General features: G+C 41.9%; 1 long non-coding RNA gene across 2 annotated transcripts in view; it reads left to right on the top strand.

Moving 5' to 3' along the window:
- The first annotated feature begins 3,343 nt into the window (after positions 1–3,343).
- Positions 3,344–25,729, top strand: part of LOC111768079 (uncharacterized) — a 49,530-nt gene continuing 27,144 nt past the window's right edge. The window contains exons 1-2 of one of the 2 annotated variants that reach the window (XR_011426418.1): positions 3,344–4,511; positions 15,430–15,632. This is a non-coding gene — a long non-coding RNA (uncharacterized lncRNA). The remainder of the gene's footprint in view (positions 4,512–15,429; positions 15,633–25,729) is intronic. The other variant, XR_002800103.2, reaches the window with a different exon arrangement.

Genomic DNA, 25,729 nt, shown 5'->3' with positions numbered 1-25,729 from the left:
TCAAGGCAGAATTGGCCTTGAATAAGGGGAAGAGAGATCTCCTTGGAAGCAGGGGTGAAGGAGGAGAAGATGGAGTAGATTCAGGAGTGTCTGTCAATTTGGTGGTACGAAGCTGGGAGAGTTTCTTTAGTGTGGATTCTATTAACTATGTGGAGTAAGCGGTAAGGTTGTCTGCTGGGAGGCTGAAGGGGAAAGTGAGATTTATGTAATGGACCAGCAGCAGATGAAGATTAGGAAGAACTTCACCAAAAGAATGAAGGAATGAGTGGAGTCACCAACATCCGTGTAGCATTTCATAACTTATAAATCACCCCTGTATATTTCCTTTCATTTGATCCTTATTTCAACCACACTAGTTGGGTGATATTATCCTCCATCTTTCAGATGAGAATAAGGTTTAAATTGAGTTCAAATTATTCTGGGACCCACACCCTCTCAAAAGGACTCCAGGGAGCCAAGGCAGCACTCCACCCTAACCAGCTTAGTGTTTTTTGTCTTTGTAGGTCTCCACTGTTTCTGAATCCCCTTCCTACATTTGGAGAATATGTCATCATGTGATTCTTGGTGTGAGCGGAGCTGGCCTCTCAGCAGTGAAGTCTAGAAGGCCGGTTACCTGACCTCCGGGGCCCCTCTGGTGTCCAGTATGCAGGAGACTGCCCCATGCTCCAGCAATCACATGACCCTTCCTGAACTGTGAGGCTAGGAAACAGGGATAGTGGAGGATGCTTTGGGGGGGGGGGAGGTGGTAGCAGTGGCAGTGGCAGCAGCATTGGGTTTCCAGGGGCTGTGCCAGAGATGAAGTCACATGCAGCAGTGACGCAGACTGAGGGAAACTTTCCAAACTGTCTGCAGGGAGCTGGGGTTGTGCTTCGTCGGCCTTCTTTCTTTGGTGTCTGCCTGTTCTCGGAGCCTTTCTCCAGCCATTCTGAAGAGTTTGTGAGCTGCCCAGTATCCTCTCAGTCAAGTCCACTTCTGCTCTGTTCAACCAGAGTCATTTCTGCTGTTTGTGACCAACAACCCTGACTGGTACACTGGTTTAACCCAAAAGCTTAGTTCTGTCCGAGAAAAGAGCCTGCAGTTCACCTTGGTGTATTTAAGTTCTCAACATTCAAGTTATGTAGAAGACCCCAGATTAAGGAGTGGGCACTGACACTCATCCTGCTTGCTCAGGAAACTGTGCCTCATTCAGACTGTACCATCAGAGGAGAACAGGAATTCTTACAAACAGGAGGACACCTTACTCATGCATTAGGTGTTTTCACGTGACTTGGAGGAGTTTGAGGGTGGAATGACCCATGTGTCAGAAGCTTAGGAGCAAATCAGGAAGCAGTGTTGAACCATTGGGTTGACTTTGCCACCTGAGGGTCAGGGATAGTCTTCAGTTTTTCAGAGATGGCTTAAGTCTCAAAAGTCTGTGTGGTATTTATTTGCCATTGACACCAGGCTTGCCAAAAATCTCATTCTGACTGTTGGAAGGCTAGCTGGAGAGTGGTTGATTGGTGATGTCTGCCATGAGTGCAGGGATGGGGGCTTGTGCCGATCCCTGATTTAGATCCAGATCTTGGAGGCAGAAGCTCATGAAGGGCACATCAAGGTTAGCCCCAGCTTCATGTAGTTATATTTATGAGTTCCCCTTTGGCAGATGAAGTAGCCAAGACCTATATTATCACCATTGAAGCTCAAACCAAGATGGAATACAGGCCTTGTATTTTCCTTTACTTCCTAGCATGGAATCCTTACGTGGCATTAGGGGATCTGGCAAACTGTCCTCTACTCCCTCTGTTGTTCATCTACAAAGGGCATTTGTTTTTGAGAAATTCATAAAGCAACAATTATAGTTATTATTACACATCAGTGTTAGAAAACTGATAGCTCAAATGAAACAAAAGTAAGCAGAGAAATAGATCATTTGACTAATACAAAGAAAAGCTTGAGCTATTACAATTGTGTAGAACTCTACACCCAGCAATAGAAAATGCAACTCTTTTTGGACACACGAGAAACTCTTGTAAAAACTGATCATATACTAGGCTGCAAAGGAAGCCTCAATAAATTCCAAGGAATGATAATTATCTAGATTATATTGTCTGATCATAATGCTATAAAACCAAAAGTTAAAATAAAGTTACCAAGAAAAATTCCAAATGTCTGAAAACTAAATAATATTACTAAGAAACTCTTGGATTAAAAGGGAGATTTACTTGTTAAATTTCTAATAATCATGAGAAAAATTAGTAAAAATAAAAATAATACTGAAAAAAAATAAGAATACTCTGTATCCAGTTAAGTGGGGGCATAGCTAAAACAGTTGTCAGAGGAGAATCTTGCTTTAAATCTGTTTTTCAGGAAACAAAGATGATTAACATTGAATGAGTTAAGAATTCAACACAAGAAGTTGCAAAAGAGCAACAGAACAAATCAAAATAAACAAAAAGGAAAGAAATAAGAAATATGAGGGCAGGAATCAATGGAGAGCATACAAACAAATAAAAACAACAGAGAAGACTGATAACTAAAAGCTTCTTTTTCATTTTGGAAATATAAACAGCAGAAACCACCCTATTACTATTTAATAATTAATAAAGATATAAATTAACACAGACTAATCAGGGAAAAAGATTTAATAAGGAAAATACAGATCTTTTCAACAGAAAAAGCTATAGATACAGAGATACAAAAATGATAAGAGAACTAAGTTATGAATAACTTTATCCTACTAAATTTGGAAACCCTGTATGAAATGAAAACATCTGGAGAACATGATTAAATGCCTATATTGGTAAAAGAATAGAAAATTTGAATAAAGAAATAAGCACTAAAAATTAAAAGAGTAATCAAAGAGCTCCTCTCCGAAAAGGTACCTTGCCCTTACAGTTTTACAGTTCAATTCTAGCAATCTCAAAATAGAAAAACACTAAAATCTGTCTCCATCATTTTTAAGTTGAAGATAATCTTTATCCAACGTTTGATAAGGACAATACAAGAAAAGAAAATTACTAATCTCTTTGGCTTATGATCACAGATATAAAAGTCCTAAATAAAATATTGTAGTAGCTTGTTAAATGTTAATAGTTAAAAAAATTAATGTATTGTCATTTGGGAGGTTCATTCAGGAATCAAAGGATGACAACATAGTAATATAGTCACCACATTAAGAGACTAAAGGAGAAAAAAAAATCACATATTTATCTCAGTAGATTAAGAAAGCTCAATACCTATTTGTAATGAAAAACTTAAAGCACAAATTATACTTAATGGAGAAAAATGCATTCCCTTTAAGATCAGGAACAAGACAAGCATCGCCATGATCACTCACTAGTGTTAGCACAACACTGGGTTTCCTAGCCAACACTATAAACAAAGAAAAAGAAATAAGAGGTGTGAATTAGTGGGAAGGAATGAAACCGTCACTGTTTGCAGAGAATGTGATCATCTACACAGCAAAAGCAACAGATTCAACTAACTATGAGAAGTAAGCAAGCTGGCCAGATTCAAGATCAGTTCAGGAATAGCAATAGAATTTCTCCAGACCAGCAAAAACAGATTAGAAAATATATTTAAAAAGAATAATATTCATGGCATCAACCAAAACTATGAACTATTTAGAGATTAACAAAAAAATAGACAAGACCTCTACGGGAGAAATATTAAAATTCTTAAAGCCTTTAAAAGTAAGCCCTGAATAAATGGTTAGAGTAATTTCTATGTATTTGAGTGAGATGACAATATAAAATTACGTTTATTTTCTCAAATTAACTTATATAGTCAAGGCAATCCCAACAAAATTCTAGTAGGACTACTTGTTGGAGTTTGATAGATGTGTTTGGAGAGTTGTATGGGAAAAATAAAGGTTCACGAAGAACTCACAAGTTTGAAAAAGGAGAATGAGGAGAGAGAATTCACCCTATCAGATATAGACACGATACCAGTCTTGTTGTGGCAAAAAACAGACAACAGAGCAGTGTAACAGAGCAGAGCGCTCAGCTGCAGACCATGTGTATAAAGGAATTTAAGAAGTGATAAAGATGACCTACTTAAGATTGGATCCTGTGGCAGATTCTATTCCCAAAGATGATTGCGGCATTCTCTCTTTTCCCCCCAAGGGCTTTCTACAATGTGACTTTGACTGTTTTCCTACTGAGAGGTGGGGCATATGTTCCCTCCCCTTGATTCTGGGCAGGTTTTGACTACAATCGAAGTAACGCTAAGTGAATTCTGAAGCTTGGGTGTATGAAGTGGTACAGACTTTGCCTTTTGTTTTTGCCTTGGAACTCAGCCATCATAACGGGAGGAGGCCCAAACAGCCTGTGATGAGTGAGGTGCAAGTGGAAAGGAACTGTGGCCGCCAGCCCTCAGCCTTAGCCAAACTCCCAGCTGCCAGCCAGCAGGAACCTGCCAGCCATAAGTGAGCCATCTTGAAAGCGCATCCTTCAGCCCCAGTCAAGCCATCTCAGCTGGCGCTGTGTGGCACAAAGATGAACCATCCTTGTTCATCCCTACCTACAATGCAGGTATGTGAGCAAAATAAATGTTTGTTGTATGTTTTAAGCCACTACATTTTGGAGAGTTTTGTTATACAATGTTTTTTTAAGGAGCTCCCTAGCTCACATCATATACAGATATGGGCTCTACATGTTAAAGGTAAAACAGTAGAGTTTGTGGAACATTATGCAGGAGAATTTCTTTGTAACATAGGAGTGGGGAAGGATTTCTTAAGCAAAATCTCAATTACACAAATCATAATTAAAAAAATGGATGAATTTGATTCAACAGAAATTAAGTAATTCTGCCCAATAAGGAATTGATAAAGTTAACAGACAGATGATAGTTTGAGAGAGGATGTTTGTAAAGCATCAAACTGTAAGGGACTAAAAGGAGCTGTTGGAACTCAACAAGAAAAAGACAGGACCCTCTATGAAAAAGTGGGCAAAAGGATAGAAATGGGCAGTTCACAAGGAGACTCATATGACCAAAATGCATTTGAAGAAGATGTTCAAACTCATTAGCGATTAGAGAAATAAAATTAACAAGATATTACGTGATACCCATCAGACTGGCAGAACTTGGAAAGCTGTGTATAGTGTCCTGGGGCTGCTGTAGCAAGGTACTAAAACCTAGGTGGGATAAATAACAGAAATTTATTGTCTCATGGTTCCGGAAGCTAGAAGTTCAAAATCAAGGTTTGGGCAGGATTGGTTCCTTTTGAGGGCTGTGAGGGAAAATCTGTCCCATCCTCTCTCCTTGCTTCTGGTGGTTTGCTGGCAATCTTTGGCATTACTTGGTTTATAGATGCATCATTTCAATCTCTGCCTTCACCTTCACATGGCGTTCTCCCTGTGTCTTTCTCTTTACATTGTCTTTCCTCTGGGTATGTCTGTCTCTGGGTCCAAATTTCCCCTTTTTATAAGGACACCAGTCATATTAGATTAGGGCCCACCCTAATGACCTTACCTGCAAAGATTCTATTTCCAATTACCGTCACATTCTGAGCTATTGGGGGTTGGGACTTCAACATATCTTTTTTGGGGACATATTTCAATTGTAACAGTGAGTGTTGCTCAGTGTTGTTGGGGATGTTAGCCTGAGAAACCCTCAGCATGGCTGGTGGGAGAGGGGACTTGCGCAGCTTCTCTTGAGAGCGCCCTGGCAGTACTTACACTCACACCACGGGACTCAGCTTTCCGGCTCCTGGGCATATGGGCCTGGAATTTTCCAGGTAGATTTTTTTTTTTTTTAAAGATTGGCACCTGAGCTAACAACTGTTGCCAATCTTACTTTTTTTTTTTCTGCTTTTTTTCCTCCCCAAATTCCTCCAGTACATAGTTGTATATTTTTTCAGTTGTGGGTCCTTCTAGTTGTGGCATGCAGGACGCTGCCTCAATATGGCCTGATGAGTGGTGCCATGTGCTCGCCCAGGATCCCAACCAGCGAAATCTAGGCTGTCAAAGTGGAGAACACGAACTTAACTGCTCGGCCACGGGGCTGGCCCCTCCAGGTAGATTTGTAAGGAACTTGTATGAGGATGTTCACTGCAGCCCTGTTTGTGGGAGTGGGGAGTTGGAAACATTCTAGTTGGCCATCCTTAGGGGGCTGGATATGTAAAATATAATGGCTACAGATTATGGAATAGTATGTAGCGTTTAGGAGAAATGGACTAGATGCATGTTGGCAATATGGATAGGTCTTAAAAACATCATGCTGGGTGAAAAAAGGAAGAGCTAGGATGATATCTAAAATATGACAGCATACTATTTCTATATATTCAAATATATGCACACAAGACAATAGTCAGAGAATACATACATATAAACACAATAAAATGATTGTCTATTGCAAGGAGGGAAATTGGACTGGGAAAGAGTGAGGGAAGAGGGTTTGTGTGTGGACACAAAGCAATAATGTTTTGTGAACTGAGCAATCTGATCAACTCAACTCTCAGTCCTGAAACACACAAGCAACTCCCCACTACATGCTCCACGTGCACTAACTTAATGCTTGCCTTGGGAGATGTTTTGTCGTCATGTTACTGAACTTATTCTGTTTGAAAATACTTTCCTCTATGGGGAGTCTTAGAATCTTTGGGTTGGAAGACATCTTCTCTTCAGTAGCACCTCCTTGCTCCTTTCTCCATACTGCTCCTTGAGGCGGGTACAAGAGAAGCCAGAGGTGCTTCCTGCCATCAGGCCACATCATCTACATGGGGAGAAAGGCAGCTCAAGAAACAATTAGATAAGGACATAAGACAGTATGTAATTAAGTGTTAAATTGCATGGGGCAAGTCTGCAGCCAGCAAAGGCAGAGGCGCTGGGGGAACAGGATGTCTGTTCAAGATAAAAATAGATAGATGGAATTTTATTGACTTCAGAAGAATTTGTTTAAGTGGAGCCACTGCAGCAGGATTTCCCTGGCCCCTGAGTTTGCTGCCTGTTGCCAGGAGCTGTGGATTTCCAACTATGCTGCCAGGAGGATCAGAGGTCGCCCCGACCGGCCTATGGCAAAGGAGGCCGGCAGGAGGGCGTGCTGTGGATTTGCCACCCAGCTTCCACCAGATCGGTTACACACAGGGCTCTAGATGAAGATTTTGCCTGAGGACAAATTTCTGCGTTAAAAAGTTTGGAAACTAGAGGCCTACAGGATAAAGTCCCGGTGCTTTAGCAGGCATGCTGGGGCCTCCCTCCCTGATGTGGCTCTCACTGACCTCGGGGGCCTCTTCTGATCCCAGTAACCACAGCTTGCTGAATACCTCCTTGCTCTCTTATGCCTTTGTCTGCCGAGTGAATTCCTCGCATCTTTCAAAGTGTAATTCAAGCGTCTTCTCTTTGGACCCTTTCCTCTCCTCATCAGGCACCTAACCAGAGCAGATCTCTTCCTCCTTTGTCAATTCACCATGCACTGTGCTGTGACTGTCTTGCCACTGGGCTATGAACATCCCAAGAGTGAAGCACGCACTTCTCCATCTTTGTAGCTTCAGCATTCAGAATGGCACCTGGCACATAAAGAGCGATAAGTCAACTTTTGCTGAGGGAATGTGTGGTTGATACACGTGTGTCTCTTTCAGAGTTCACGTATTTGGTTACCTAAAAAATGTGGTATTTAAAACGGGCTCTCTCTCTTGGTCTAGCACGGGGCCAGCCAACTATGCATGTAGCCTGTTTTACCCCACAAGCTAAGAACGATTTTTACATTTTTAAAGACTTAAAAAGAAGATGATGACTAAGAAGACGATGTGACAAAGACTGCGGTCTGCAAAGCCTAAAATGTTTACTATCTGATCCTTTACAGAAAAAATTTGCCAACCCCTGGGAGTCTGGCAGAGAACACTATGAAAAAGGTCATGGGATTCTGTAGGCTGTGAGGAGCCCATTAGAACTGGTTAACACTGACCAGCTGACACTTAGCTAAGAGAATAGAACTTATTATGTGCCAAGTATTGTTCTAAGACTTTACATATGTTAACTCATTTAATTCTCCTCCAAACCTTGTGAGGTTGGTACCATTATCAGCCCCATTTTACAGATGAGGAGACTGAGGCACAGAAAGTTTGACTTGGCTAAGATCCCGTGGTGGCTTTTCTCCAGATGGGCCTAAGAATTGGCAGAGTATGATGGTTAGGAACAACAGGGTTCTTGTGCCATCCTGCCTGGTTGGACTCCTGGCTCCACAACTTAAATGAGTGTCTGGGTGTCAAGTGCTCAGCTTAGTTGCTGGTACAGCATGGGAACTAGGTAAGTGTTCCTATGATTATTACTGTGATGCTGCAGAAGTCACCTTGACAAATACCTTTGTGTTGCTGTAATGGAATCAAGAATATCATTCACTAGAATTGGAGGAAAGCAGTCAGATTGGGAGAAGGCCTACGCTCCCAGGGTGCTGTGCCTGTGGGGGGCAGTCATGCAGAATGAGTGTGGTATACAAGCAAAGGTGGTATAGATTGAATGGGGAGAGCAGTAGGGTAAGTAGAATCTGTGGGTGTGTGTGTGCACGTGCACATGTGCAGATGTTTGAGGGGGGAAATGGGGAGAGGGAGAATGTGGGAGAGAGAAAGGCTGTGTGCGCATTGTCAATCTTTAACATAACTGTAAAACTTTGGGGACAGAATGAGGTGTCTAAGGAGGGCTGATTGAGAAGATTGCTGGGGGAAGCACCTGCATAAAATTTTATAAGAAAATCCCAAGACTGACATTGTCTTTCAAAGCTTCTGGAATCATCTTTGTGATTTTTTTTGAATGTCTCTTTATGTTGGGACTGGGTTACATAGTGGCCAGCATTTATGTGGGTTACGTTATGCGTTGACTGAGCACGGTGACTAGTATTGGCCTCTCTACCTATGATCCTATAAGGGCATATTTAGCCCAGAACATTGGCAGGAATGCCTGAAAACCGTTCTAGAAACAGACTGGCTGAGAACAAACTACGATTTACCTCTAGAACTGCTGTCCGATGTCAAAGGTGCTGAGAGCATTTTTAAATCTCAGGCATCCAGTGGTAGAACCAGCTTCCAAGAGCCAGTTGTGTGTAGATAGTCCCGTCTCTGCCCTTCAGCAACCTCACAGTGCTAACTTGAAATTGGCCGTGATGGAGGTATTTACATCATGGAAATCAGCAAATGCTACAAATCGCAGTTTTTTCCCTCCTCACTTTGAGCTGGTTGTTGAATATCTACCAACACACCACTGTAGGCATCAGACACCTCTCTTCTCAGTTCTAAAATTTCTTTTATTACGCAAGAGTGTAAGGATCAGGGTAACAAGGGCAGAAACATGAGGAGAGTAACCTTATTGCAGTGGTGAAATTTTATTTTTAATCGATAGGCTGAATAGCAGTTCTTGGTTTTGAGGGGCTTTTTCAATGTTTCAATGCTAATTGATCTAATTCTGACATCAAACATTCTAGGGAAACACAATGGATGTAAAACGATTGAGCTTCTGTGTTTAAATGGTGTGTGTGTGTGAATGTTTGTGTGGCACGAGAGACTTCTGGGTGGGAGGGAGCTGGTGTGTGGCAAGGGTAGTTATTTTAGAAAGGAATATATTTTAGCCAATTATTTCTCTCTGTTTCACTCAGGTTTATTTTCTGTTTTTTGGAAGGGAGCTTTGTTGTGCGTTGGCTGCTTTCCAATAGGATATTACTGGGAGAGAGGTGCATTTTTTAAAGTATATTTAAGGCTAGTCCTACCCTGGGAGAGGAAAGATTGCTGAGTTGTTGTCCATGCAAGGTTGAACATTTTGTCGAGACTTTGGTTTTTCGACAATAGCTGATCTTTCAATAAAGAGATTATCCTGTGAAAATGAAATAACTCTGGAAGAAGAGTCACAGTTTCACAGTTATGTTGTGGAAGTTTGTTATTATCAGTGGTTAGCTCTAATTAACACAAGAATGTGATTCCGATGACATTGAAGCCGGGTGTAAAGGCCTTTGTTCCGTGCCTCTTACTGTTTGTGGAAGAACCAACTCTCGTGGAAAATGTAGACTTTGTAGCCATTGGAATATAATTATGAGTGTTTTGTTTGTTTTTACAGAACAGATGTAAGACAAAGAACATAGTATGAGATACTGGAATGCAATTTCGAAACATATGTTTCCAAAATTATGGAAACGCTCTGGATGATAAATAAATCCTTTCAGCCTCAGAGGGTGCAGGCTTGTAAGGCTGAGGAAGAGCGGGGTGTTGGACGAGGAGGAACGTGGTTTAAGTAACAGGCTGAATAGTAAGCACATCAAAGCCATTAAAGCATAAACCCCCAGATTTAAAAACGTGAGAGGCAAAAGATTATGTAGCGTGGTCTGGCGGCTTTGCAGAGCGCGTTTCAAATGAGGGATAGAACAAAAGAATGTGTGATTGAAGCTCTTGAAGAGATTTATTTCAGGAGAGAGGCAAACATTTTGCTCTGATACCAATTAACCAGGAAAAAGCACCACGTCATAAATGCCAATATTAAAAATGTAAATCCTACACCCGAGGGTGTACTGAAGACAGGTCACAGCGCTTTGAAGACGGAAAGCATAAAGAGATAACAGGAAGAGAGCTTTGCAACCTCCCAGCCTACCTGCTTCCTTCTGTGTCCTGTCTGCTGGCAAAATTTCCAGTGGGGAAGGGGGCTCTTGTTTGGGGTAGTTTGGCTACTTGACCTGTTATAATGTGGGATTTTGATTCTGTCCAAGAGAATTTATCACGGGAACTCCAGAAGATCCTCTTTATCATGCTGTTTCATCTGTAATAGCCTGGAGATGCTCCAGAGTTTTTTTTGTGTTATTTTGGATAGCATAGTTCACATAATGGATGTATAAAGGTATTTACAAAATGCAGAGTGAAAGCCGTCAAGTGCTGTGTATAACACTTTTATGCCTTTTAAAGCATATTCACATCCATTAACTTAGTTGTTCCTCACCATAATTCTGTGCAAAAGGAAAGGCATATAGAGTCTTCATCTTTAGAGCTTGAAATGGGTTTAGGATGATTCAGCCCAGCCCTTTCACAGTGGAAAAGAGGCCCAGGGAGGTTGAGAGATATTTGTACTCATTAGCCTACTAGGAAGACCGAGCAAGAAGAGATCTGAGCTTTTCTGCCACCAACAGCATTGTGTATTGAATCTTGGGTTTCTCTCATTGATAATAAGGCACTCCAGTCTTCTGGGAAAGGAAATACACTAAAAAGTCAAATAAAAAGTGTTGTCTGGAATAGAGATGTCTGTTGTTAGAAAAATATTTAACTCATCATTACTGAGCTAAGATAATAAATCTCTTTACCTTTTCTATTTTGGTGCATTGAAACATTATCTTTTATGACCATAGGTGTTTCTTCATTATTTAAAGCATACTTGTTATTGCAGGGAAGACAAGCTCGTGTTTGATTTATAATGGAACGATTGTGCTTTGAGTTAAATGAAAGTTCAAAGGAAAATGAATTCTAAATAAGAATAATTGAAGAGATTCAAGGTTCATTTGAGTTTATATTCATCAAGGCAATTGTCTCCAGAAATCCTCTTATTTAAAGCAACAGGACAGATTGTAACTTACAAACTTTGTCTTTATGACATCACTTTATTCTATATATCATAATCAGAAATAAACCTCAGCCGTAATTTATACAAAACGGATTGTTACAGAGTTATAAATGTCATTAAGTGGTAGACTTATGCCTCTGTGTCATGCAAGTTGAACCCTGGATTTAAAAAAATTACCCATAATGCAAATATTCTATAAAAATATTCTCAATCCTTTCTCCTCTGGAGCAGTTTCATAGTAAAAGTTCAGTTTCATTTTACACCTGTACTCTGCTCTGGGAAGTGCAACCTTTATTTCTCCTTCATGTTTTTAAAGTCACCTTCTTAATTCTGGTGGAACATAACTCAAACAACTGGAAATGTTAGGAATGGATTTACAGTCCCTCTGGCTACTCTCTATCTGGGATGGAGAGGAGAGTGAAGCTGGAGATAACTTTTCCTGCCATCAAGGGACTCCTCGGGAGAAGAGGCGATGAATTGTAATGTGCCAACCAGTTTTGATTGCTCAGGGACTCGTGATGGAGTTTGTGGATTCTTCAAATCTCTGGTTTCCTCTTTTGGCTAATTTCACTGCTCAGTGGCACCTCTGGTGGTCAGGGACAACCGTCCACTGATGGAGGGGGTCCCCAAAGTGATGGTGGCAAAGGAACAACCCCTTTTTGAGCACCTACTCTGTGTCAGACATGGGGAAGAATTCTCACAAATGTACTGTTTCATTTAATCCTCATACTAAACCTGTGAGGAAGGTACTATCATCCCATTTTGTAGATGATAAAGACTCAGTGTAATTCATGCATTTCTCAAGTCTTTATTGTATGTTCCATTTTCTAGTCCCTGGGATAAGGCAGTGACTGAAAGAGATGTGGTCTCTACCCTCTCTGAGCTTAGAATGCAGTAGGGAAAAAAGAAATTAGACAAATCATCCCACATATAAATTATAAAACTACAAATGGTGATATGTGTTATCAATAAAAATTATAAAGATTATGAGATTCATAAACAGGGGAGCAGATCTAGTTTGTAGGGTTAGAGAGGGTGTCCCTGAGGTTGTAACCTTTGAGCTGACAGCTAAAGGGTGGAGTTGCAGCTGTCAAAAGTTGCAAAGTTAGCCAGTGGCAGAGCTGGGATTCAAACTCAGATCTGCCTGACGCCAGATTCTATCCACGTCCCACTACTACAGGCAGTTGAAACTCGGCACTGAAATCAGCCCTTTGACTCTGAGCCACCAGCTCCTGCCTCGGTGCACCCTGTGTCTGTGGGAGTTGGTGAAGGTGGATTGGAGGCTGCAGTGGGCTTCTGCTTCTCAGCAAATTATACCAGCAACACGAAGCAGCCCTCACTCTCTTGTGCATTCTTTCCATTTTCTTCATGGTTCTGTCTAGATTGGACTTGGGACTGGTGATAGGGACGACCCTCTGGCATGACTCCTGATGGGGGAGAGGCCAAGTTCTAAGATATGGGAGGGGCTTGATTAATGACCAGCCCAAGCCAGAGTTCAGAAACATTGCCTGGGGCCCCTCCAACTCCCCCTGGGGCGCCTGCCTCCTAGTCTAACTCCCATTGCTCAACCCTACCTCCCCTTATCTAAAGCCATCTTGGGGATTGGCTACCTGCCTGAAAATCTCCTGGACCTGCGAGGGGCTGCAGCAGGGAGTCCTGTTAGCAGCTGTGGGAGGGTGGTTGGCGTCTGACCAGAAAATTCCTCACTCATGTTTCCACCCACTTCGTGTCTGCAGGGTGAGCTGCCCTGTTGGACACGGTGGCCACCCCAGAGCTGCACCTTCCAGCCGGGCACAGGGGTGGGAGCAGCTGAGGATGGAAGTGAGAAGTCTGGGAAATGGAACATTTTCCTGAGTCCTCTGCTGATTTCTTCCCTCTGCAGGGGTAGTGATTTATCAAAGAAATTGAGGCAATGGATAGCTCTTCAAAGGCACTCTTCCAAAAAGAGAAGAAAATAAAATAACAACGACAAAACAAAAAATCCTAGGAAAAAAATCTTTCTCCTTAAGCCTAAATTTCTACTATGGGTGATTTATTCTTTTGGGTTAAGCAGCGTTGCCTTCTCGCTTCAGTGCTTTTGTTAAAATGCATACAGACTGGGAAGAAGGAAGGTTTTTAGTCCTGGCCACCTTAATGTGAATGAGTTTATCATTCTGTTTTTCTGTGCCTGGTGAAAGGGCAGCTGGAGGCTGTGGCTATCTTGGGGAATACCTTACCAGAGAGGGGGGCAGCCACTTTCACTGGTCCCAGCTCCCTAGTCTCCCTTTTGCAAAAAGCCATAATATGTTATGATCACTAGGGGGCGGAAGTAGGCCAGCCATTGGCCCCTAGTACTTGTTACCAATTCTGAAAAACAGAGTTGGCAAATGTGCATTATTAGTGCTCTTTTTCTTAGGAATCCGAGATGGTGTGAAAGCGTGAGGGAGGCCACTGTAGTGCAATGAAGCAACTATCTGGAAAATAAAAGCCCTGTATTGGTAAAGCAGACACCCAACAGATTCCATCAAAGAACTTTGATATCGTTCTCCAACTGTTTTTATTATGAAAATATACTGAAAATTTCTCAAGGCTAAAATTCAAATGAGAACATTTGAAGCCAAACTGGTTTGTCAAATGCATATTTTCACAAAAGGGTAAAAACTTACATAGAGATCTATTTTTCTGATTATAGAGAACAAACTCTCTTGAGGAATGGTGAAAAAAATCCCCTTCACAGTCAAACATATATTGTACTGTTACGGATGGCTCTGTTCTTACCGAATAAATCTTGCTTAGCAACTCACCTCCAGACTAAATAATAAATCATGGCTGCAAGCTCCAGGCATTTGGCTCTGTCTGGGCAGTGAAACTTTGCGATGGTCTTGATAGCATTTTGTAAAATCCTAATTGCTTAGGGAAAGTGATTCTAGGTGTCTTAAAATGTTCAGAATTAAAGAGTAGCTATTCCTTTGAGGAAAATTATTCTAATGCCATGTGTGTGTCTTATCCTTTAGATGAATTCTGGATTATAGTCTACATACCCTCGTTATTCCTATCAAGAATGTGCAAGAATTTGGAAGCACAGCCTCATGTATCGTACTCAGGTTTTGTAGGAAACTTTGTGACAATTAGGGTAAAGATGCTTAGTTATCTGTGCACACTATACACAGGCCTATCTAATATGTATATAGCCTGAACTCTGTCCCCCTAAAATTCATATGTTGAAATCCCAACCCCAGTACCTCAGAATGTGACTATATTTGGAGTTAGCATCTTTAAAGAGGTAAAGAGGTCATTAGGGTGGGCCCTAACCCAGTAGGACTGGTGTCCTTCTAAGAAGAGGAGGTGTGGTCACAGACACACAAAGGGAAGGTCATGTGACGACAGATGGAGAAGACAGCCAAGCCAGAGAGAGAGGTTTCAGAAGAAACCAACCCTGCTGACACCTTGGTCTCAGACTTTCAGCTTCCAGAACTGTGAGGAAATAAATTTCTGTCTTTTAAGCCACCCAGACTGTGGCACTTTGTTATGGCAGCCCTAGCAAACGAATATTTTATATCTATATTATATATAGATTAAATTTTTTCCAAAAGTCAATGGATTAAAATGGTATCTCTACATGTTTAAATCAGAGCTCATCATTTGGATTTAACAGTTTTGATATCAGTAATTTTGAAGTAGAATTGTTTAAAATGAAATAAAATCTTTACAGAGACTCACGTTATTGAGCTGATCACCCCTCTGTAAGTGGTGGACGAACTCAGTCAACTGTGTTTGTGCCTGGATTCAATATAGCCACTTGGCTGTTTCAATTTCTCGTCCTTGGGAAGGAGGAGGTACATTTAGATATTACTCTCTTCTATCTTTCCCCCAAACTGTCATAGGACATTTAACCTCAAGTCCTGTAGAGTAAGTGAAGTCTCTTTCTTTGTCTTATTTGATCCAGCAAAACTACAGTGCGTTGTTCCCAGGTTCACCTCTGGGATGAGATCTGGACGAGAATAATCATGCCTGCCCCTTCACCTCTGGCCGCACTCTGAGAAGTGCCAAGAAGGTCATATCAAAGACCCAGAGGGGAGAGATGGAGCTAAGTGGTTCCAAACATTTAGAGCACGGAATTGAGCTACTTTTTCAAAATGGAGAATGCAGGTGAGAGTTTTTAATCTCATTTTGTTCAGTTGGTTTATTTACCTCTGTCACCAGGTTTGTTGAAGGCTCCTTAGATGAGAATTTGGACCAGCAGTCAGGAGGCTGGGACCTCTCTCTGCTTCCCTCCAGCGCTAATGTTCTCTATAGTAACTAAGTTTTTGAGGTCAGTAGGCAAATGCTGGGCCTAAGATAACCCTTGGCAATACTGACAAGTTCAACCTTCCTGCCCTGGCTCAGTGGCCCAGTGTCTCCTTTCCAAGGCTGCTTTTGCATCCATGAGACCCTCTCACTTCACTCTTAGGTGCCATGGGCCAGTTCTCTGGTGTTATCTTCTTTTCCATCTCTCCCTCTAGGAAAACTCGTTGTCTAGAGAGTATTGGATACAAGTCACTGGCAACTTAGTGCCAACTTAATAGGTTACCTTACTCCAGGGCAAGGGTGTTTAAAATCATATTCCTTATCTTATCTATAGGACTTTCTCCTTCTGAGAGCAGTTTCAAACATCTAGGAGCAGTGGGGAGGCACCTTTGAGGGGAAAGAGCTTCTTATGCATCTGTCAGGCAAGCAGTTCCCTCCTTTGCTGGAGGAGAAGCCCAGGTGCGAATAAAAGAGCCATATTTGTAGCTGTTCATAATGAACAAACGTTTGTGCCAGGATTAGGAGCCTGGGGCTGGTTGACCTCTTTCATCTTCATCCTCTTATCATGGGGTGCATTTTTGGATGTGTATTTGCTCACTCTGGGCAACTCAGTGTTGTACACCAGTTATTTGAGCCATGAAGCAGCCTGAGCCCCATGGGCAGCAGGACAGGACAGGGCATGACCAGCCTCTGAAACACGCCTGCTTGTTGCTTCTGTCTGATGCAGTTTGGGAAACAGAGCATGGTACACAGGAGGAGATCAATAAAATATTTTTTTGCACGGATGAATAATGAGTGGATGAGTCCTAGGTGCTTACAGAGGAGAACTCACTTTGGGTTTTTCCCTGTGTTTTCCTGCTGTTCATTCTAGTTAGGTGTGAGCCTGGTGCCTTAGCACTGTACACTACTGTGTGGCTTTGCCACATCCTACACCTGCTCTCCCGTGTAGTATGTTCTACTATGTAGTACATGCCACATATAGACTTACATACTGCATGTTATATCCATTACAAGACAGATACACAAAATTAAAATATTTAAAAGACTGAGAAAAAACTAAGTATAAACAGAAGTTTGAATATATCTTCCTCCACCCCAATGGCTGTAAATGCACACTCTGTGAGGGAGGGGGTTGGGCCCCACTTTGGAGACCACATGCTTGGTGCAATAGTTTCATGTCTGACATTGACCAGAATCTATGTTACATCCACTAAATGAAGTAAAGCCAGAACTCAATTAAATAAATAGTCACTGAGGGCCTGTCTCATGGTGGGTAGTCTGCTAAATGCTAAGGGGATAGTGACTCTATGTCTTAGATTATTCCAGGCAGAACTAATTTAAAATACTCGCTCTCACTTTCCCACTCATAATGGCTGGTGTAATGCCCAGCCATTTCTTTTACTACAGAAAATATTGTGACAAGAATTGTGGAAGAAACACAAGATTTAGAAGAAGGGTCTTCTTCTTCAGGTCTTATTTTGGGTTGTGTTGCTAGGCGTGGCCACGGTTAGAAAACACAAGGCCACCAGGGAGGGGAATACAGGACCTTCAGACATCTTAGTAATGTCTGTTTCTGAACCTAAGAGGAAAATGCACAGAATTCCTTTTGTTATTCTTGTTTAATCAATGCATGTATGCTATAAGTTCACTTCTGGAAGATGAGCTATTTTATTAAAAGCAAAAAGAAATTTAAAAAGGCATTAAAAAACATAGGACGTTCTGAGATTGAGTACAAAGAGAATGAAGCAGGAAGTACGTTACACAGACCAATGGCGCTGGAGCAGCCTGGGGAAGCTTTGCCAATGAGGTCGTCTACTGCTGGACCTGGAAGTACAGTGCAATGTGGGCAGGTGGAGAGGCGCTGCACGGATGCTCCAGGCAAGTTGAACAGCTAGAGCTAAGCATGGCGCTGGGGCTGAGCCTGGAAGTATGAACATCGGCCTGGAAGTCAGTGGGAGGCTGGCTGATGGGCATTCATGTTGGGTTACAGTGGGGGTCCAGTGGAGAGATGGGGTAAAACTGATTGAAGCATGTTTTGAAAGCCAGACAGAAGAGTTTCGAAATTATGTTGAGAGCACTGAAGAATCATTGATCAAAGCAAATTAACTTTTGGGAGGGATAATTTGAAGCTGTGGAGAAACGACACCTGTTGATGGTATCTACCTGAAATCTTCCAACTCCATCCATTTCTGGGTTTATAATGCAGCCATAGTCTCCTTATTGGCCTCCCTCCCACTCGCGCATCTTAACCCTAGCTGGTCCATTTCCTACACTTTTGGCTGAGAGATCTTTTAAAAATGCCATCTGACCATATGTCTTTCCAGCTCAAATATTTTTTAATGGTTCCCACTGTCTTTTCCATAAAGTCCTAATGCCACAACTGGATGTACAGAGGCCCCTGCGCCTTTCCCCTTGTCTTCCTCTCCAGCCCTTCCTCCCACTTCCTACTCAAGCCAAACTGAAGTTCTTGTGCTTCTCTGAGTCCTCCAGCCCCTCACAGCTATACCTGGGCCGTGAGGCCCCCCACCCACCCCCAACTTCCGCTTGCCCTGCCTGACTTCTACTCATTCTTCAAGACTTGGCTCAGCTGTCAGTGTCCTCTAAGACTTTACTACTCACAGCGTGGTCTGTACACCAGCAGCATCCTCAGCATCTCCTGGGAGCTTGTTAGAAGTGCAAAATCTCAGGCCCCACCTCAGACCCACTGAGTCAGAAATCTGCATTTAACAAGAACTCCGGGAGATTTGTGTGTACAGTGAAGCCGAAGAAGTGCTGCTCTCGGCAGTCTGGTCTGTCCCTGCACCACCCCCGAGGCTGTGATGGTCAGGCCCCCATGCACTCCTGGAAACCTTCACAGTGAAGGGTGGTTATCTTCTGTCTACTTCTCTGTGTTTCCTTACCAGGCTTTGAACTCTCTGAGGGCTGGGACCACGTCTTATTCATCTTTGGTGACTCAGTAACTGCTCTGGAGCCAGCACACAGCGGCTGTTCAGTAAATGCTGTTGCATGAGTAAAGAATTGGTAATGGCCTCATACTGTGAACAAATGATGGTCTGTTACTTACGCACTGTCAGTGGCCAGGTTAACGGGTACTCTTTTTCAGATACTTTATTGGGACTTAGTTTAGCTTCCTCTTTTCGAGAATCTCTTTACTTTAAACGAACTGTGAGGCCAGCCAGGCCCCTGGCACCTGCCAGAGCCCAGAGCTCGCATTCATGATGCTGACATTTAAACCCAAGAGACTCTTCCCTTTAGTAGGATGCTTTAAAATGGCTGCCCCTTGGGGAAACATCAACTGTTCCTGAAAAGCAGTCTTTTCAATTAAACAATATGTTTCTTCTGATCAAAGATCTACTTTGAAGACTTAAATTGGGCTTCAGTTGAGGATTAAGAGACTAAGTGGCACAGGGCACCACCTCTAACTCCTTCTCTATGCTGGGGAGCCCTCATCAGGACTCTTGGCTCTGTGTAAAGAATGAGGAGGCCACCTCAGCCCCAGAACTGACTTTTCTCTCTTTTTTCTGGGAGAGGGAGATGGGCAACCCTTATGCCAGAACTTCACTGGAGAGAGACCCTACATTCAACGTTGGATTCCAACGGATGTGATTAGGGCTGCCTCAGTTCTTTCATGGCCCGCTTATAAGAGCCTAGAGCACCATGCCAAAGAGGGCAGGGGCGACTTGAAGGCCAAGGCTTGACCCAGACCTCCTCGAAGGCTTCCTTACTCTCTGCTACAAAACAGGTTTTTGATTCCCCTCCTTCCCACCCTGACACCCTGAAATTTCCCTTCTAGTGTGTTTGGACTCAGGAAAGTATCTTGTCTTTGTGATGAAAACAATGCCTCGTATTTGCAAAGTGCTTAACTCTTGGATGCCCTTTCCAACCTTTGAGCTCGCTTGGCCCGAATGGGAGGCAGCAGAACCTTTTCCTTGACTTCTTAGAACGTGTGGGATTAAGATGCAGAGAGAGGAGGGGACTAGCCCAGGGTCATGCAGCTAGCTGGGCCAGAGATGAGGCTGGGATTCAGGGCCTCTGACTCTTGGGGCAAAGCTCTGGCAGACTGCTTCCTGACTTTATAGGATGGATTCCTGCATATGGATACCACAGGCCAGGATTTAAATACACCATGTCTTTTAATTCTCATTCCTCTGAGAGATAGGTACCCTATCTTCCTCATTTGACAGGTGAGGGAGTCAAGGTGGACATCCCCATCTTGCCCAGGCAAACTTCTCCTGCAAGACCCAGCTCGACTGTGACTCCAAGATTCTTGCCCTGTCTTCCCAGTAGCCGTGGGTGCTCCTTCACTCTGCTCTTGCACTTGTGTGTCTGTCCGCCATGGCATCCGTCCTATGGGGTGGTAATCATGTGGCCTGTGACTGGTTCGAGAGCATCATTTCTTCTGACGGGATTCAACACTAGGTGATAGTGTTCCTTCCCCTTCCTTTGCAATTTCATCTCAAGTTTTGTTTCTTTGGGGTCCTCTGGAGTGAAAGAATGCATGTTACACATCAGGGCACATTTGACAGATGCAAGTGATTATACTAATAGTGGGATTCTTTCCCTATGTGTCTAATGTATTCAGGCTTCTTTCAAATGAAATGAGTTTAAAACTCATCCCTAAAAGTGAAATGAGGTCTTTAAGTTTTTCCTACCAACCTCCTTCTTTTATCTGGGTTTTAAAGCCTCTTGGTTTTTAATGTGAGGAGGATATGGTGTTGCCTATAATTTGCTTTAAAATACTTTGACACAGACAGCCTGATTTTATATCTATATATGTATACACATGTATATGTAAACATACGTATATACTTCTGCTGTGGTCTTACCAAAGCCAGTTTGGTTGTTTACAATTATTAGGTTTTTTCTGGTAAACAATTCTATAGTAAATAATTCTATATATGTGTGTACATATATAAGTGTATATGGGTGTGTTATATATACGTATATATGTGTGTATGCATACATATGTTGGTATATGTGGCGTGTATGTATTTGTGTGTGAATTTACTTTGACCCCTATCCTAGGGACAGTCTGTTACCCTAGGGGGGAGCTAATGCTTCAGGGGTAGGTGGCGAGTGTTTTGAAAGCTTCTCAGCAGAAGCGCACACTCCAGAGGTGGACTTCAGCTATCTTTATATCTAACTAATGACGGAGGCTTTGTTATTTTTCATGGGTGAAAAAAGCAGCGTTCAGGATCAATGGATCGGCCAGAAATATTGCAGAGGCCCTCTACCCCTGTATAAATAGGGCACAGGAATTTAGTCCAGTAGTCCAAACCTTTCAAAATGATGCCCAAGGCTTCATTTTGAAATGGTCCCGCACCCAGCCATTGATCAGAGAATTCTGGTCTCATGAATTTAATTATAAATTAAATTACAAACCTGCTACTAGATTATTGTCATGTTTGCCTTTGGTGACCCTAAAAGTTTCTACCAGGACAGAGCGCTGGAACTTCTTCAAGTGGACAGAGTGGGTTGTACGAATGTTTTAGGACTGCTTGCTAAATGAGCGAATGCTTGTGTGGCAGAATTTGGTTTGAAACTTACTTTCATTGTAATCAAATGGCGAGGGGAGAGATAGACTTCACCCATCCCTAACTATTGGATACTGTCCATGTTTACTAGAAAGAGCCTAATAATTGTGAACAACCAAACTGGCTTAGATAAGATCACAGCAGAAGATCATGGAGTAACTCACTTCATCTCTTCCAGTGGTCTTTGCCTCATTAGATGACTCTATTTCCATTTTTACGATATTCACTCATTAACCTTTTCAATTTTGCAAGGGAGGCTAGAAAAGAATCCTCTAAGCAAACAACAATAAAAACACAAAACCTTTAATGATGTCTTAGCTTCATCTTGGCATGTCTCTGAAATTTAGTTTTAAAAATACATTGTGGGGCCATGGATGAAATTGATGCCTGTGTGACAAGTATCGTCCTGTCCAGAGAGGCAGGATTGTTGACAGCGTGCAAGAGGGCAGTTACGGTGGCGGCCCTGCTATCAATCCAGGGCCACCGGGGAGAGACTCTCCAGTTACTTTAGCACGGTTTGCCCCACGGGGCCTGTTAGGATTGAGGGGAGAAGGTTGCTGCAGATATTGTGGGAGTCATCCTTAAAATCCATGGGAGCTCAGCATGGAACAGCTGGTTGGGCAAATCCTGCCTTGCCAGGATGGGGTTTTCTCTCGTTTCCAGAGTTGGAGGGTACAGTGTTTTTAAAATACAGCACAGTAATAACTCAGCAAAAGAGTCTGTACATAGAAGAGAACCCTGGAATGAAATACACCAACTGTCAGTTATGGTTGTCTTTGGATGGTGGAAATACTGACAGTATTTTTCATTCATTTTTTTGGAAATCATTTTGGTGCCTGATGCTGTTGTTTTGAGGCACCGAGTATGGAGTCCGCTAGCAATATAGCCTTTGAGTGAGTTGGGGGGTGGGGTGCCTGACCTCTGACCTGGCCACACGGTGATAGCAACCCAGGCTGAGCCCTGGGGCATTGCCAGGCTTATTATAGGAGGAAAGAGCCCAGAGAAGGAAGAGAGAGATTCTCTCAACAGAGAGAGGGAGGCTGGGATTATCTTAATTTCAATATTGGAAGAGATGTGACCTGATTTTATATCTCAAGCTTCTGCAACAGGTCATATTGGTTACAGAAGCATTTTCCCATGTTATCACATACTTTTCATAAATATGTATATTTTAAGGTCTCACCATCCAAACACACTCACTAAATTTAAAGGTTACATACTACATCATTGAATGGCTATATTATTGTTCAGTTAACCATACCCCTACAGTTGGAAATTCAGATCTTTTCCTTTTTCATCATATATTATGATGACTATGATGGTGCATAAAGCTGTTTTTTTGGTTTTAATAATAATAATACTGGTTAGTATTTATGGAGCTCTTTCTACGTACTGACTTGTGGTAAGCATTTTACAAACATTCTTTCATTTAATTCTCATAGCCAGTCTGTGATAGATACTATTATTATTTCCATTTTACAGATGAGAAAATTAAGACTCACAGAGGCTAGTATATTGCCCAAAGTCACCCAATTAAGAAATGGTAGACCCAGGATTTGAATCCAGGGGCATCTGACTTATAAAGTCTATGCTTCTGGTCACTAGGTATGCTCCCTCCTCTATATTTAAGATTATTTCCTCAGCATAGGTTTATAAAAGCAGAATTACTGAGCCAAAGGTCGCATATTCATTTATAAGGCTCTTAACACCTACTGCCACCAGCATGTTTTATATCATCTTCATGAATATTGGGTATTATTATTAAAATAATTAAACACTTGGCTAATTTGACATGCAAACATAGCATCTTATAGTTTTTATTTGATTACTGGAATGGGTATACAATTCCCTACATTTACAAATTAGTTATAATCCTTCTTTTCTGAGTTTTCTGCCCTGCCTTTTGGTTTATTTATCTACCAGGGTCTTGGCATATTTCTCACTGATTTGTACGAACTCTTTACACAAAAATGGTTTTAACTTTTTGTTACATTGCTGCAATTTTTCTCTCTGCTATCTGTCTTCTAATTTGTCTATCAGCTTTAAAGATTTAAGATGCCTTTTCCTCATCTGATTATTGTCCAAATGTGGACATATTTATTCCCCGTCTGATTATTGTCCAAAGGTGGACTTATTTATTCACTGATGAATAGGACTTGATCTGATCGTTAAGCCCATCACAGAAACCCTTGTTAGCATTTATTTATTCTATCATCACCTAGTTAGTGTCTACTTTGTGTAAAGCATTGTGTTAGGTGCTGGGAGCGTCTGTGTGTGCACGGATGGGAGAGGCTGCTTACCCTTCAAGAACTTCAAATCTAGTTGGGAAGTAGGGCCCAGCACACATGTAAAATAATAAAACGACACAGAACAAGACCCCATAATAATGAGCAACAAATACGTTGTTCAGTTAGCATCAAAAATTTAGGTGAAGTAGGAACCCAAATATTATTCATAAAAGTCTACTAAACTCACCCGATTTTTGTTTCAGATAGAGTTGAGTTCAAATGCAGGTACCAACATTTATTTGCTGTGTGATTTTGGATAAGGTACTTAATTTCTGACCCTCTTTTCTGAAAGCTAATTTTTGGAGGGGCAAAAGAATGACTCATCTTATATTTAAATCCAATAAATGCATGCCAGGATGTGAGACACTTTTAGGCAGCTGTGAATTTTAGGGAAAGATTTTATATATATACATGTATTTGTTGAGGAAGATTCGCCCTGTGCCTACCTCCTTTGCCAATCTTCCTTTTTTTTTTGCTTGAGGAAGATTTGCCCTGAGCTAACATCTGTACTAATCTTCTGCTATTTTACATATGGGTAGCTGCCCCAGCGTGGCTGATGAGTGGTGTAGGTCCATGCCCGGCATCTGAACCTGTGGATCCGGGCAACCAAAGCAGAGTGCGCCGAACCCAACCACCATGCCACGGGGCTGGCCCTGAGAGATAATATTTTAATGGGCCGTTCTGGAGTTCCTAAATCATACCAAGTATACGTTTACACCTCCCCTGAATTCAGTAGATGTTTAGAATGCGTCACAGACTGTCCTAGTTACTTCACCTCACTCATTCATGGAACTAATATTTACTGGCACTTAACCAGTGTCAGGCACTAGCGGCCATGGACACTTTTTATACCCTCTTTAAGGTCTATCAGCCTTACCAAAAATTGTCCAAAATCCAGGATACAAAGATTTTCTCTCCAAGCAATTGAAGACCTGTGTACCAAAATAGTTTTTTTAAAAAAGATTAATTGACATATGTAGTCTGATTGCTCATAAGCTCCCAATGGAAATGTCAGTGAGCAGCAAAATGGTGGGCGACAAGAGTCTCTTCAATGAGTTTGTGTTTAGGGGATCTTGTGTGGAGACTGCTCCTGCAGCGTGGCTCGAAGAGTTTCTCAAGAAGTCTGCACCTGGGGTGAGTGCTGCCAGCCCAGTGAGTACTAGTGATAATTACTCCAGAAGGTGATGTCTAAACTGAAGCACCTCTCTCCACTCCTAACTTTCAGGCAAGCCAACTCAGCCTCAAGACCTGGGTCAGTGACAGTGCAACCCCAGAGCTGTAGCCAGCTTTGTCACCCTGTAGCTAGCATGACACGTCCACTTCTCCAGTCTCCCACTAACGCTGAATGTTATCAATGTTTTTATTTTTGCCTTGTGTCAAATATTTTTCCATCTCAACAAATAGACTTCCGTAAAATCATTCTTAATGGGAACATAGTGTTCTATTACCCAGAATTTCTGTAATTTGGCCAACCAATTTCTTATTGGATGTTTAGATCATTTCAATAGTTTGTCTTTTAATTCTTCACGAAACTCAGTTTTATTAGTCTTTTCTTCTCAATTAGTTTCTGGTGAAGCAGCACCAATATGGACTCCCATTCCAGGATAGCAGAATGCAATTTCTCTGCACATCAGCAAGAGATACAATAACAATTCTAAGAATTGTTTGCCAGTATGATAGATAGAATATATAAATGGGATTTCATGATTTAATTTGCATTTCTTTGATCATTGGGAAAAGAAGCACATTTTTCACATTTATTGGCCATTTACACTTCCTCTTTGTGAATTGCCTGTTCACTCTTTTTGCTATTGGTGTGATCATCTTTTTCTTATTGATGCATAAGAGCTTTTTACATATGAAGAACACACATTTAATTTTAAAAGTTAAGATTATAGTTAAAAGGAAAAGTGATCAACATACAAAGAAAGTATAAAAATAACAGTGTCCTGCCTGGTCTCCAGTCTTGTGTTTCTCTAATTCATTGTCCATGTGGAGGTTAGAGTGAGGGCTGTAACATGCAAGTCTGATCATGTCCTTCTCTCTTTAGTAGCTTCCAAGTGCATTAGGATACAGTCCAACTCCCACATGTAGAGTGGGAGGCCTTTTATGATCCTGCTTGCCTTTCGAGACTCAC

The sequence above is a fragment of the Equus caballus genome, chromosome 15 (genome assembly GCF_041296265.1).
Source record: "Equus caballus isolate H_3958 breed thoroughbred chromosome 15, TB-T2T, whole genome shotgun sequence".
Lineage (NCBI taxonomy): Eukaryota > Metazoa > Chordata > Mammalia > Perissodactyla > Equidae > Equus > Equus caballus.
Note: the sequence above shows the minus strand (reverse complement) of the source record. Positions and strands in the feature narration are given on the sequence as shown.